Below are 11,679 nucleotides of genomic sequence, written 5' to 3'. Positions count from 1 at the left end.
TCATTTGGTGCATCGATGTAACCTAAGAGGTTTCTGGAAGATGATGCAAAACCTTTAACAATGCATATGTATGATCAGAGTGATTCTGTTCATTCTTTAGGATGTTATCATATGTTTTCATGGCTTCCATGGTGTTTTTGTTTCCCCCCCTCTTGGGGGTTGGGGGAGGGTGCAGAAACACTCTGTGGAGAAGTTTGGAAGGTAGAGGCCTTCAAAATGCACTGATGCTGATAATTGGAGCCAGTGTCCCTGGCTGGGATCTTGGTGACACAGTGTCCTGAAACAGTTTTCTTTTTCTTTAAAAAATATATGTGAGGCAAAGAAGAACAACAATAGAGTTTACCCTAGAACAAGAATGTAGAGCTAAATATCGATACAGTATTTTTCGAGAGAATTGTACGTACCCCTTTATGATTTTCAATCTGTTTTGCTTCGTTTTCTAAGTAGTTCCATTAGCTCTTTCCACAAAATATATGTTCTTCTGGCAAATATGTGGGGCTTGGATTATTTCTTTAAAGCATTTAAAAAACCAATGTTATAGAAAAAAATTGCCTAGTTATTGATCAGTTTTGCTGTGTATGGGCTCGCTTCTACAGTAGAAGTTCAAGAAGTAAAAATTTTGGATTTAAGAGCTTCTTTCATTTATTCAACAAATACCTATTCAGTGTCTTGATTGAAGTTCTTTTTTTTTTTTTAAAGATCTATTTATTTGAAAGTCAGAGTTATAGAGAGAGAGGAGAGGCAGAGAGAGAGAAAGGTCTTCCATCCACTGGTTCATTTCCCAGTTGGTCACAACAGCTGGAGCTGTGCCAATCCAAATCCAGGAGCCAGGAGTTTTTTCTGGGTCTCCCACACAGGTGCAGGGGCCCAAGGACTTGGGCCATCTTCCACTGCTTTCCCAGGCCATAGCAAAGAGCTGGGCTAGAAGTGGAGCAGCTGGGACTCGAACTGGTGCCTATATGGGATGCCGGCACTGCGGGCAGTGTTTAATCCGCTACACCACAGCGCCGGCCCCTGAAGTTCATTTAAAAACACATTTTTTGTTCATTTTTTAAAAAGCAGATCAGGAAATAGAAAACACAAAACTCCGGTGATGTCATTCTTGCTCGGCGACCTTTACCTGATGTTTTCCTTTGAAAGGAGCTGTGGTCCAACTTCTGACTGGGCCTTTGGGTGACAAACTGCGGATATCCAGAGAAAATAGCATTTCTCAGTCTTTCTAAGACACAAAATTGTTTGCAGAGCTTACTCCTCATCCCGAGATTGCATTTTAGTGTTTCCTAACTCTCAGATTGTTCAGGCCGCCAGTTCTGTCCATTGCACTTCCGTCTTGAGTTTTCATAAATCACCTGTTCACAAGATTCAAACCCACAAACCCGGAAGCAACCCGTGACCTGCCTCTGATGTTTGCCTCACCATGGCAAATTGTCCTAGGTGTGTTTCAGATATCCACAGGCACCATGACCCCATTGCCTCTTTTTTTCCATTTCCCTGTTCCATATCCTGAACTACAAATCCACCCTGTAATCCAGGAGGTGTGTGTGTGTGAGCCTTCCTGGACAAAGGACATTTTTAACCCTTCTGCAATTCCAAGCAAAGGAGAGGCTGAAAGAAAACATCGGAATGATGCCATGTAATTTTATCTGCAGAACAAAAATTTTAGTCGATACCCAAATCAGATGTGTGCACATCAACCCTGCTGCTTTAAGCGTGCATTATGGAAATGTTGGAAAACATTTTCCTTTGTGCACATATTATCCAGTTTAAGCAGTGCAAATAAACCCTCATATATGACTTGTCCACACTTTTGCTGAGAGTCCAGGACCCTGGAATTCAGAGAAACTCACTGATTGTTTGAACATGTTGTGACTTCCGTGCAAGGAGTCTGGAAACTTGGACTTCATTCCTGGCTGTGCCACTAGTTAGCAGAGTGATTGGAGGCTGTTTGATTTTTCTGGGTGTGGGCTCCTTGTCAATAAAATTAAATGAGATAGCTGGCATTGTGGCACACAGGTTAGTCAGCCACCTGCGATTCTCATGAGTGCCTGTTCAAGTCCCTGCTGCTCTGCTTCAGATCCAGCTCCCTGTTAATGTGCCTGGGACGTGCAGTGGAAGCTGGCTCAGGGGCTTGGGTTCCTACCACTCATGTGGGAGATCCAGATGGAGACTTGGCTCAGCCCCAGCCATCGTGGCCATTTGGGAAGTGAACCAGCAGGTGGAAGATCTCTCTCTCTTTCTCTCTAACTCTGCTTTTCAAATCAATAAATAAATCTTTTAAAAAATTAAATTATATGATCTCCAAGACCCATTTTAGGGGGGGGAAATTACCATGATTCTGGAATTTTGGGGGGTCATTGTCCTGTTTTTTTTTTTTTTTTTTTTTTTTAAGATTTATTTATTTATTTGAAAGTCGGTGTTACACAGAGAGAGGAGAGGCAGAGAGAGGGGGTCGGGGAGGGGGAGAGAGAGAGATCTTCCATCCGCTGGTTCACTCCACAATTGGCCCAATGGCCGGAGCTGTGCCGACCCGAAGCCAGGAGCCAAAAGCTTCTTTCAGGTCTTCCACGTGGGTGCAGGGGTCCAAGGGCTTAGGACATCTTCTGCTTTCCAAGGCCACAGCAGAGAGCTGGATTGGAAATGGGGCAGCTTGGTTTTGAACCGACGCCCATATGGGATGCTGGCACTGCATCCAGTTGCTTTACCTGCCATGCCACAGTGCCGGCCGGCCCCCTGTTTTTTTGACAGCAAAAAAGTCTTCCTCATTAGCCCATCCAGAATTAAAAGAAAAACTTTTAAGTATTTTTAAAAAAGATTTATTTATTTATTTGAAAGACAGTTACAGAGAGTTAGAGCCAGAGAGAGACGTCTTCCATCTACAACAGCCGAAACTGGGCCTATCTGAAGCCAGGAGCCAGGAACTTCTTCCATGCAAGTGCAGGGGCCCAAGGACTTGGGCCATCTTCTACTGCTTTCCCAGGCCACAGCAGAGAACTGGGTTGGAAGAGGAGCAGCGGGGACTAGAACCGGCACCCATATAGGACACTGGTGCCGCTGGCAGGGGTTTAGCCTACTATGCTACAGCACTGGCCCCAAATTTTAAGCAAGATAAATTTGTGTTTTTACAATTTATTTCTTTAATTTGTTTGAAAGGCAGAGAGCGAGAGGGAGGGGAGAGTGTGTTCCCATCTGCTGGTTCATTCCCAAAATGCTTGCGATAGCTACGGCTGGGACAGGCTGAAGCCAGGAGCCAGGAAGTCAGTCTGAGTTTCCTCACTGAGTGACAAGGATCCAGGCACTTGAGTCATCACTGCTGCCCCCCAGGTTGCACATCAGCAGGAAGCTGGAATCAGGAGCAGAGCTGGGACTCGAACCCAAGCAGTCAGATAGGGGCTGCTGTGGTCCAAGGGGCATCTTAACACCTTGCCCGCCTGCTAGAATTTTGACCCAGGGTGTCTGAAAAGCCTGGACTGATGACTCTAACCCATGAGATTCCAGAGGGTCTGCGTGGTTCCATTCGCATGTGCCCTTGGTCCTATCTCGTGAAACACAAATTAACTTGTATTTTCCGACTGTCAGCCCAGGGCAGGAGGCGGCGTCTCCGTCTTTCGATTCTCTGCTCTTTCTGAAATGTGTCCAGGCTCCTCTCGAGCTGAATACCCAGGACTTGCTTGTCCTGCTGATTTTGGCAACCTGGTTCTTACTTCTCTCATCCATTGTGTAAAGAGATTCTGCCTGAATGGCACGCAGCCTGCTCCAGGGAGAGCGCCAGAGTTCACGCTTTCTTTGTCCGTGCGCTCTCTTTTTCTCTTTGGAGAAGGGGATAAGCAGAGGAAGCAGATCAATGCCCCCTCCACCCCCACCCCCAAGACCTGTTCCTTTTCGGGTGCTCCATTCGGATTCTCATACCCCTAGTCATTTCCTGCCTGGCTCTTGAGCGCCTGTGCAGGGGGGTCCTGGTACATTAGCTACATTGTCTGTGGTGCATTTTGCACAATCCCCTGTCATGTCTGTGTGCACGGTTTGGCAGGCTGCACATTGGAGTGGGGATTTGGAGAGTGGGCCTGCTCACCCCACCCCATCCCGCCCTGCCGCCACAGGTCTCAAGCTAAATAAAGGCCGGCGGTGCACAAGCGAGCCCTCTCATCCCAACGCCCTTGCGGCCTCTGGCAGCACCTGGAGGACACTGTGTGTGTGCGTCTGTGTGTGTGTTTTTTTTAAAACATTTATTTATTTAAGGATTTATTTATTTATTTCAGAAGCAGAGTTACAGACAGAGAGAGGGGTCTTCCATCCGCTGGTTCACTCCCCAGGTGGCTGCAACAATCAGAGCAGAGCCGATCTGAAGCCAGGAGCCAGGTGCTTCTTCCGAGCATCCTACATGGGTGCAGGGGCCCAAGCACGTGGGCCATCTTCCACTGCTTTCCCACCAGCAGGGAGCTGGATCGGAAGTGGAGCAGCCTGGTCTTGAACCAGCACCCATATAGGACGCCGGCACTGCAGGTGGTGGTTTAACTTGCTACGCCAGTGCCAGCCCCAGCAGCTCTGGGCCTAGGATTGTGTAATTTAGGAATGCAGTGTGGAGACCCAGGACGCTGGCTCCCAGACTGGGTCCTGAATCAGTGAGGTAGTCTAAAGGGGACCCCACGGCTGACTTTGGTCTGCATGGTGCTTGAACTACCAGCTTGCTGTAAAGAAAACAACCGATCTGCTTGCTTTGTTTTTTGGAAGGGGAACTGGCGGGCATAAGAAGCTTCCAGAAAATGAAAGCTTTGTTTTCCCTCTCTCCCTTCCTTCCTCCTTCTTCTTTTCTCTTTCTCTTTCTCTCCTCCTCCCCTCCTTCTTTTTTTTTTTTTTTTCTGATTTAATACTTATTGGCTAAACTTGCACATCACCAAAAGGTTGTTTTTGTAATTAAAATTTTATTATTTATTTAAAAGGCAGAGAGGGGGAGACAGAAAGAGAGAGAACTGGTTTACCCCTAAATGGCCACAAAGCCTGGCTGGGCCAGGCTGTAGCTAGGAGCTTGGAGCTCCATTTAGTTCTTGCACATGGGTGGCAAGGACCCAAGGACTCGGGCCATCTTCTTCTGTCTTCCCAGGAGCACTAGCAGAGAGCTGAATGGGAAGTGGAGCAGCCGGGATTTGAACTGGCTCGAGCCATATAACTACTGTGTGACAATGTCAGTCCCCTAGATTTTTTTTTAAAGAATCAGGGAAAAGAGGGTTTTTTCATTGCCGTTAAATTGTCCAGTCTTGTGAACACTTGATCTTAAATACCTCTGTGAATCTGATGGCTCCAGAGGTGGGATTAGAGGGAGACTTGGGGAAAGCATTTACTTTTATTTATTTGTTATTTTTATAAATTTATTTATAAATTCTTTTAAAAAAGATTTTATTTACTTATTTAAGAGGTAGAGTAACAGACAGAGAGAGAGGTCTTCCATCTGCTGGTTCACTCCCCAAATGGCTGCCACGGCCAGAGCTGGGCCTATCTGAAGCCAGGAACCAGGAGCTTCTGGGTCTTCCACGTGGGTGCAGGGACCCGAGGATTTGGGCCATCTCCACTGCTTTCCCAGGCCATAGCAGAGAGCTGGATTGGAAGAGGAGCAGCTGGGACACGAACTGGCACTCATATGTAACTCTTTCAAATAAATAAATCGTAAAAAAAAAAAAAAAGAAAGAAAAAAAAAAAAAAAGAAAAGGAAGGAAAGCAAGCAAGCAAGCAAGCAAAGTAACTTGTACAAGTAGAAGAACAGACTTGATCTTGGCTGAGTCCAGAGCCAGCCTCCTTGTAGGGCCAACTGCTTAGCAAGAGCAACCAGGTCTACTTTGCTCTTTCCCACAGCCCATGGGGAGCACAGTGCCCGGCACAGGAGGCACACTGCATATACTTTATTGAATGCATGATGACCAATGTCAGACAGCTTTGAATACCAATAGATGTCTTTCTCAGTGGAGAAATTGAAATCACCCACTAGACACAATGGCTTCTCATCGGATCCAAGTTTTGTTGGGTGTAGGTAGCAAGGGAGGTGTGAGGCAGATAGCATGAGTTCAAGATCCTCTGCTTCTAGGCAGACTCTTCATGAATCCCAGGCCCTGGTGAAGCCAACATCTGGGTTCATTCCCCGTAGCTGCTCTCCCAAATCACCACAGCCCTGGTGGCTTACAACTGCGCACATTTGTTTTGCTACAGGTCTGGGGGCCAGAAGTGTGGAATCAGATTTGTTGGACTGAAGTCACAGTGTTGGCAGGGGCAGTCCCCTCTGGACGTCCTGGAGGAGAATGTGTTTCTTTGCTTTCTCCAGCTTTGGGAGTATGCCTACTGTCCTTGGCTTGTCACTTTGCCTGTGATTTTGTCTTTATTTGCTTTAGGTATGAACCCACAGAAGCTGGCCTCTCTGACTGTAAGTCCGGACCTGACACCAACGTAGTGGCTAAAGAAATAAGGAAAATGAAGAAATTCCTTTTATGCATGACAGTTTTTATACAAAGCTTCTAATCTCACAGGGTCATCCTGGTTCCCTGGAGCCCAAAGTGAAGTGGGAGTGTGATACTTTTCATTGTGTGATGAATATCTTGAGACATATTGCAAGACAACTTCAAGTAGGACCTCTCAGTAGGGCCGGGAGGAAAGTCCTCTTTCTCTATCTCCTTGCTTCTTTAGGCCTTTCTGCAATGGTGCAACATAGTTAAATGATAGACACCCTGTCACTCTGCACATTTTAATTGTGTGTTATAGGGGCCGGCATTGTATGTAATGGCCCCTGCCTGTGACACCAGCATCCCATTGGAATGCTTGTTCTAGGCCTGGTTGCTCCACTTCTGATCCAGCTCCCTGCTCATGTACCTGGAAAGGCAGTAGATGATGAGTCAAGTGCTTGGGCCCCCTGCCACCTACATGGGAGACCCAAATGAAGAAGCTCCTGGCTTCTACCTGGTCCAGCTGCAGAAGTGAGCCAACAGAAGGAGATCTGTCTCTCCTTCTCTCTCTGTAAATCTGCCTTTCAAATAAATAAATAAATAAATATTTTTTTTAAAAATGTGTGTAATTTTCATGATAAGATTTTAAGATAAGGTATTTTTATAAGATTTCACCCAAATGAAAGATATTTTTTAGAAGGGAATTTCAGAGACTATAGCGGTGAGTAGTAGGGTGCATCTGAGTAGGAAATAGCCTTTTCTCAGCTCCCCCAAAATTATCCAAAGTAAGTGAGCAACTAATCCAACTATGTGTGAAGCCATCCCTTCCCTTAAGAGGTTTGCCATCTCTTTGGGATGACAATTAAATCCTAAAGTGGCTCTGGGCTCATGGGTTGGGCAAGTTCGGATGCTCAAGCCCATGCTTATAACCGAAGACAGGAGGGCTGGCCCCTCTTAATTGGATCAAGGAGCCCGGAGCTGCCAGTTGGGCTCTGTAAATGTGATTGTGGGTGGCATGAAGGGATGGAACTTGGAGCTTAATCCACTTCTCGGCTGCCCTGTCTGCACACCACACCCTCGATCCCATCAGAGGCCGACCGTCCTGGCTGTGGATTAGACAGGCTCTTTACTTCTTGCCATGCTCTTAGCCAGCCCACTCCTCTCTGCTCCTCAGCTCATCCATGGCAGGTGGAGAAGGACAGGCAGTAGCGCCGCTGCCAGCCGGCTTTGCTGATCGCCAGCAGCTCCGATGAAGGCGGAGGTTTTAAACTACAGCGGTGTCTAAGGCGCAGTTTGGGGATTAGGTGTCTCTGCTTTCCATTACCAGAGATAGAAGAGCCTGGCGGAACGTCCGCCCCCATAGCCAGCTGGCCGGCCAAAGGCGAAAGGAGAGGAGGAAGAAGGAGACGTGTATCAATCCACTTTTTCCATCGGCAGGGTGCTCTACTGTAGACCACTGGCCTGTGTGTGCTCTCTGTCACGACCTGGGAAACTGAAACTCTGGGGGATGTATCTAAGTTACCCAAGGACACAGAAAGGCCTGTCCCCCCGGGCCTGTCCTGCGCTGTGGGAGTGTTGCGATGTCTATTGAAGGTTAACAATGAAAAATAGGGGGAAAAAAAAACAGCCCCCAGAGTAAGTCTGACATTGAAGGGAACTACTGCATGGGTTCACCACGGAGAAACAGAAGTGTGATATCTAGATAGAGCTCTCTCTAGTGGAAGCGGTCACCTTGATTTCACATCCTGAAAACTGGTGTGGTCAGTGAATGTTCCGGTACCATCTTTGGACCGTGCTTGGCACTCCTTGGCCATTGCGTTTAGTGTCTTTTGAGGATGAGACCTGAAATAGTTCAGCTTGATCCCAGGGGCTGATTGGCAAGCAGAAATTTCCCCTGAAGACAGCCAGCCGTAATTTAGTGAAGAGGGATGCTCAAACCAGGCTGAAGTTTGCAAATCAATACAATGTGTTGGCTTGCTCAGAACTTCCCCCATTTTGTTAAGGATTACATTTCTACATGGTTTGCAGACTAGATGTTAATCAGTGGCTGTTGGCCAGAGAGGGCAAACCCTACCAGCAAATAAATGTGTTTAAGATGTTAGGGAGTGACCAAAGAGGACTATGTATGTAGAGACCCGAAAAATATGAAACCAGTTAAGAACTCAAAGGTCATTTTGTTCAGGGCAAAAATTCTTGTGCTTGGTGCTGACAGTTTGCCCTCTGGGTGTTTTCAGAGCTTAAAGGATCAAGCTCGTCCACATGAAATATGGAATGTCGAATACAGAAGCCCCATGCACCCCTTCGGCCCAACCTTTCTGCCCTATAATTACCACGGCTCCGACTTTATACTGGATACCACCCTGCCCATCGTAGGCGTGGCCTGGCTGAACTCATGGCCGGCACAGCTAGTGGATACTTGGAAGGAGTCTTGGGTGATAAAGCAAGACAGACTCCTTCACGGTCTGTGGCTTGTTTGGGCTTATGCGGAGGAGGGGGAGGTTGTCTGTCTTCACGTCTGAGATTGGCTCCCAGTGAGGTTCTTTGCCACTGTGCAGAAGTCCCGCCAAGGCTGCCACGTAGAGAGGGAGGTGAACCATCATCTGCTTTTAAAAAGTTTGTTTACCGGTGCCGTAGTGCAGTAGGTTAATCCTTCGCCTGTGGTGCCGGCATCCCATATGGGCTCCAGTTCTAGTCCCGGCTGCTCCTCTTCCAATCCAGCTCTCTCTTTGGCCTGGGAAAGTAGTAGAGGATGGCCCGACTGCTTGGGCCCCTGCACCCGCATGGGAGACCTGGAAGAAGCTCCTGGCTCCTGGTTTAGGATCGGTGCAGTTCCAGCTGTTGCGGCCATTTGGGGAGCGAACCAACGGAAGGAAGACCTTTCTCTCTGTCTCTCCTCTCGCTGTCTGTGACTCTACCTCTCAAACGAATAAATAAAATCTTTTAAAAAAAGTTTGTTCACCTTCCTGCACACTGATAGGCTAGCGTGGGCTTCCTGTCGTGGGATGGTAACCTTAAGAACATGGGTTAAGCCAAGAGAAGGATTATGAAGGGGTGACTAACTGGAGAAGGTGAAGTTTGCTCAGGATGCACTTCCACCCCCGCTTTCTGATCCTCGCCCACTCCCTTTCGGCGAGGAGCCCCTGGCTTGTCCCTCCATTAGCTACAGAGCCAGGATGCCAGTAGAGCCCCGTCCTTTGGAGCGGCGGCTGCTGATGGTACTTCCTCAGAGCCAACCCGAGCCGTCTTCCTAGGCCTGCTCCACGTGAAGTCTTTTGATCTAAGGTCTTTTTTTTTTTTTTTTTTTTTTTTTTTTTTTTTTTTTGACAGACAGAGTGGACAGTGAGAGAGAGAGACAGAGAGAGAAAGGTCTTCCTTTGCCGTTGGTTCACCCTCCAATGGCTGCCGCGGGCAGCGCGCTATGGCCAGCGCACCGCGCTCATCCGATGGCGGGAGCCAGGTGCTTTTCCTGGTCTCCCATGGGGTGCAGGGCCCAAGCACCTGGGCCATCCTCCACTGTACTCCCTGGCCACAGCAGAGAGCTGGCCTGGAAGAGGAGCAACCAGGACAGAATCCGGCGCCCCGACCGGGACTAGAACCCGGTGTGCCGGCACCACAAGGCGGAGGATTAGCCTAGTGAGCCGCGGCGCCGGCCTGATCTAAGGTCTTGATGACTCCTAACAGTTAGTGGAGTTACCCTTCTCTGTGGAGCTTTGCATGCAAAAACCTTTGATGCCTTCAAAACTGAAACCACGCAAGTGACTCTTGTGGGATTTCTAGGTGCTGGGGGAGATGTAATGATTTTGGACAGAGAAGCCATTAGGTGGCTTTCCCCACTGAGCTCAGAGTGGCATTTGTTGAAGAATAATTACAAGCTAATGCACAAGCTGGCCACCACGTCTAGGAACACAGAAATTACATTTTTTTTTGGCAGGCAGAGTGGACAGTGAGAGAGAGAGACAGAGAGAAAGGTCTTCCTTTGCCATTGGTTCACCCTTCAATGCCCGCCGCGGCTGGCGCTCCGCGCTAATCCGATGGCAGGAGCCAGGTGCTTATCCTGGTCTCCCATGGGGTGCAGGACCCAAGCACTTGGGCCTTCCTCCACTGCACTCCCTGACCACAGCAGAGAGCTGGCCTGGAAGAGGGGCAACCGGGACAGACTCCTGCCCCCCGACCAGGACTAGAACCCGGTGTGCTGGCGCCGCAAGGCGGAGGATTAGCCTAGTGAGCCGCGGCACCAGCCAGAAATTACATTGTTATATAAGAAAACTAATGTGGACAAACCATGCATGCATTACCTTGTGTTTCGAGATGTAGTAGCCACTCTTTATTGAGTACTCACTGTGTGCAGTGAAGATGGTGCCTCCCTTAGTCCTCCCAACAACCCCAAGAGGCAGGTGGCCTCATCCCCATTCCACATGAGGACCAAGAGGTTTAGAAAAGGTAATTCATTGATTAATTCAAAGTTTGTTTCCAGAGCTCTGCTTTCTCTGTGAGAGGCCATCCCTTCTCAACAAAAAATACAAAGGGAACCAAGCAATGAGGCGGGCATTGTGGCTTGGCAGTTTAAGCTGCCACTCTGGACACCTGCATCCTGCATAGAGAGCTAGTTTGAGTTCTGGCTACTCTGCTTCCATTCAGCATTCCTGCTAATGCATCCGGGGAGGCAGCAGACGATGGCTCGAGGGCTGGGGTCCCTGCCACCCATATGGGAGACCCAGATGGAGTTCCAGGCTCCTGGCTTTGGCCTAGTCCAGCCTTGGCTTTTGCAGACATTTGGGGGAGCGAATCAGTAGATGGAAGATCTCTCTCTCTCCCTCTCTCTCTTGCTCGCTCTCTCTCTCTCATTCTGCCTTTCAAGTAGATGAAAACAAATAAGTAAACATTAAAAACAGATCAGGGAAGGGACTGGAACTGTTAACGCCCTGGCCTGAAGCACTGGCACCCCACATGGGTGCTGGTTCGAGACCTGACTGTTCCATTTCCCATCCAGCTCTCTGCTATGGCCGGGGAAAGCAGTGGAAGATGGCTGTGCCAATCCAAAGCCAGGAGCCAGGAAGCCTCTGGGTCTTCCATGCAAGTGCAGGGGCCCAAGGACCCGGGCCATCCTCTATTGCTTTCCCAGGCCAAAGCAGAGAGCTGGATCAGAAGCGGAGCAGCTGGGACTTGAGCCAGCACTCATATGGGATACTGGCACTGCAGGGGGTGCTTTACCCACTACACCACAGTGCCAGCCCCAGGCTTTGAAGTTCTTAGAATA

The sequence above is a fragment of the Oryctolagus cuniculus genome, chromosome 13 (assembly GCF_051225735.1).
Source record: "Oryctolagus cuniculus isolate XC-2025 breed Fujian yellow rabbit chromosome 13, ASM5122573v1, whole genome shotgun sequence".
Lineage (NCBI taxonomy): Eukaryota > Metazoa > Chordata > Mammalia > Lagomorpha > Leporidae > Oryctolagus > Oryctolagus cuniculus.
The sequence above is the reverse complement of the archived record's forward strand: the minus strand, read 5'-3'. Positions refer to the sequence as shown.